Here is a 3,933-nt window from a genome sequence, read left to right on the forward strand (position 1 = left end):
CAACTTCTATCTGCTTCTAAAGCAAAGGAATGGTGACACCATAGGGAAACTAGAATTGCAAGAGGGTGGAGCATGTGGTGCTCTTGGCTTCCTGATAGACATCTTTGATATGTTCTTTGGAGGAGAAGGAAAAATTCTGAGAGAAGAGGGCTAAAAGGGTAAAAGCAGTATGTGTAAACTCTCAGCAACCACAGAAGACTTAAATAATAACACAACAAGAAAGTTGTTTTGGCAAAAGACTGTACTTTGTAACAAATGTGAAGGTGAAAGTGGTTAGGAACAGAGCAGTAGAGAGCTGTCACAAATACAGAGGTACTAACATGAAAATAAGAACTCATCAAATAGTACCAGAAGTGGTTCAATAAATTTGGTTTATGTGCATAGAGTGGTAGGATCATGGAGAACAGATCAGTCTTAAAGACACATATAAAAACTGCAATGAAAAAGATGGTTTGGGAAAAGAAAATTTTAGAAATTCATATTGACAAAGGCATGAAAGGTGTCCAGAACATAACATTCTGTGGTGAAGGAGACCAAGAACCAAGATTAAAGATAGGAGATAATATTATTGTGTTAGATCAGAGCCATGCTGTTTTTGCTTGAAGATGAGAAATGATGTGGGAGTGATTTCTTTCTAATCTGTTGCTTTCATTGGTTAATTAATAAAGAAACTGCTTAGGCCCATTTGATAGGCCAACCCTTAGGTGGGTGGAGTAAACATAACAGAATGCTGGGAGAAAGAAGCTGAGTCAGGGAGTCACCATGGTTCTCCCACTCCAGACAGAAGCAGGTTAAGAACTTTCCTGGTAAGTGCACCTCGTGGTGCTACATAGATTATTAGAAATGGGTTAAGAGGCTGAAACTAATGGGCCAGGCAGTGTTTAAAAGAATACAGTTTCTGTGTAATTATTTCGGGTAAAGCTAGCCATGCGGGCGGCCAGGTGCCAGGGAAAGTAGCCCGCCGCTCCTAACACAACAGAGAAAACCTTTTCATGTGTAGGGACCGACAGCTGGTTGACGTTCTATGACTTCTGTGGCTCTCAAGAACCAATATCTACTATTGAGAAGAAAAACATAATCCTCACTTCTATTCCAGGTCATAATACTAAGCACAGAGATAGAAAATGTGTGTTCAATGAAAGTTTGCCAATATCTTGTCAACCATGTGAAAAAAGAATGCCTAATCATTATCCAAGTTAAATTTTCCTGAAAATGACTTTCTCTGTCTACTAGAAAAAAATTCCTTCCAGAAAAGAATGGAAGGAGAAGAGAATAAAGAAATGGGTAAGGTAGAACTAGTGAACTTTGATCAAGATCAGAATGGATGGTACCAATACAAAATAAAGAGAAACATATGAAGATGATAGCCATCACCCGAAAGGCATGCTCAATGTCACACTTCTTAATGGGGTCAGTGATTGGCACTTTTATGAAATAGTAAATGTTGAAGAATTTAAAAAATAGTATGCTCACTACTTGTCTGTTGTTTCTGTTTTTTAAAAGTTAAATGAAGAATATACACCAACATGAAAGTTCAAAAAATAATTTATAATAATCTTTGAATAGCATATTTACTCCAAATTCAGTTTTATCTAATAATGTTCTTTATAGCTGAGTTTTAAACAGAGATCCAATAAAATATGAGTTCATTTTAGATACAGATTTTAAAATAACTTCAGTTTTTTATGTTCAGGAGACAGATAGAAAATGCAAGCCTATATCTAGAAAATAGTGTAGTTAAGAAAACAGTGGTATTAGAGGGTAAGAGAGTCAAAATGAAAGGCTACTTAATGAAATGTCACTGAAGCAATAGAAGAGAGGTTCACTGCCTGGTGAGCAAAAAAAAAAGTCTGAAGAAATCATTTTCTGACAAGCTAAATCCTTTGCAGAGGAATTTTGTTGAGACATTCAAATATAAGGGGTTTAGCACAAGGAAGGTGTGGAGAATAATCTTTCCGTAAGTTTCTCTTTGAAATGGAGTAAGCCGGTTAGATGGACCAAATGTTCTCAACGTTTTGTTTATAATCATTTCCCCCTCCACTCACTAGCACCAATACTCTAAGACAATGTTTTCAAATGTAGTTTTCTAAATGCTTTTTAAGAACAACAGGACTCATAATTTTCTGAATCCAGGTTAGCTGCTCATTAGTACATCTCAAAATTACAAACAGGGACTTTCTCAAAGAGAACAGGTGGTAGGCATTGAAGTAAACCTTGGGGAAAAAAAAGAGAAGACATCCATTTCTCTAGAGCACAGGGGAATAAAGGGAGAGATAAAGTGGACAGTTTCAGAAACAAATACTGGTTTCCATAGGTGAGAGAAAGGAAGCTGAAAGAACACTTTTTCAGAGGAGCTCAACCTAATAATGTGATAAGAGCTAGGAAGGCAGATAAACTTTGGAAATCTGAAACACAGAAAGAATAACTTAGAAAAGCAAGGTTGCCTGATTCAATTGGATCTCTTTTTATTAGCACCTAATAAACTCAAGAACTCTGCCAGACACTCAGTTACAAAGACATACCAAGCTACAATTATTTTATATATATATATATATATATATATATATATACTTACTAATGTATACCAAGTCCTATCCTAGACCATCTTCTCTTCTTTCTATGTAATCATGTCCTCATAGCACATCTAGCAAAATCTTTCTGTTAGTGAATACCAAAGCTCTACCTCAAAGCTTCTCTCAAGGGATATACTGATGTGTAATGAAGGGAAACAAATGGATATTTAAAATCAGAACTGTTCCCATTTGCCTCCTAGGCTGTATTTATCATGTCATCACTGAAAAAGATGTCTGTAATTCTCCAAGAAAATATATCTGTGTACCAAAAAGATACATGTCATTAGGAGCAGAGCACATCATCAAATTTTTAGATATGTGAACATGTCTTGAAGACCAAAGTTACAATAAAATTAATTACATAATACTGTGGGAGGTTTGGTTTTATTTTGCTATCATTGGTTTTTGTTTATCTCTCTGTGTTGCTAGGCACTCTGAAAGACATAAGGGAGAGGGTAAAGCCATTCAAAAAGATGCTGGTGCTCAGGTTGGCAGAAATGGCTAAGGGCTTAAGAACAAGGATACCAGCTATTGTTTTATAAATTATAGTGCATTGCTGCTGCCCAAGTCCTTTTCATCGCCACAAAATCATGACTCAAGCTTACTACCTATACAACGGCCTTGCTTGAGTGGGTTTGGGATTGAGAGTTTTATGAAAATTAAAGAAGGGGAACTTAGTTCAACAGCTGGAATGATGAGGCTTGTAATCAAAACAGAAATATGATTCATGTAGCACAAATAATAAAAACCCAGAGACATATATTGGGGTTCAACCTGAAGATCAGAAAAGCAAAGCAGCCATGACTGAAAAAAGTGAATTCCTGTCTCATCCTGCCTTTCTGGGGCTGGGATTAAAGGCATGCACCACTACTGCCTTGCTTCTATGGCAAACTAGCATGGCTACTGTGAGTAAAGGTGTGTGCCTCCACTGCCTGGGCTGTAAGACTGACCAGTGGGGCAGTTTTACTCTCTGATCTTCAGGTAAGCTTTATTTATTAAAATACAAATGAGATATCACTACAGATACATCCAAAAAAAGTAATTCTGCTGAGGCAGAATTGAGGTCTAGAGGCATGAGACAAAACATTAACAATATGATCAAGAATCCATAAAGACATATATGTAAGCCTCTCTCTCACTGAATGTAGGATGTAAGTTGAACCATTTCCATTCAAATTTCAAATGTAATGCATCTCATTTGATGCTGGTTATATATTTACTCAACTAACGGAAATATCCCTACTTAGAGACTGTTATGGGGTACCAGCTACAGTATGGCCACAAGTGACGCCAAGTTTTCACTTCTTTAAAACACTAATTTGCTTCACTTAAAGTTTTCTATATTTTAGTAATTGAGATT

The 3,933-nt window shown here is 36.5% G+C and overlaps 1 pseudogene; it reads left to right on the top strand.

The window, feature by feature from the left end:
• Positions 1-320: 320 nt before the first annotated feature.
• On the top strand, positions 321-1,464 carry LOC142841670 (dnaJ homolog subfamily A member 1-like; annotated as a pseudogene).
• The last annotated feature ends 2,469 nt before the right edge of the window (positions 1,465-3,933 follow it).

This window comes from Microtus pennsylvanicus, chromosome X (assembly GCF_037038515.1).
Source record: "Microtus pennsylvanicus isolate mMicPen1 chromosome X, mMicPen1.hap1, whole genome shotgun sequence".
NCBI classification, from domain to species: domain Eukaryota; kingdom Metazoa; phylum Chordata; class Mammalia; order Rodentia; family Cricetidae; genus Microtus; species Microtus pennsylvanicus.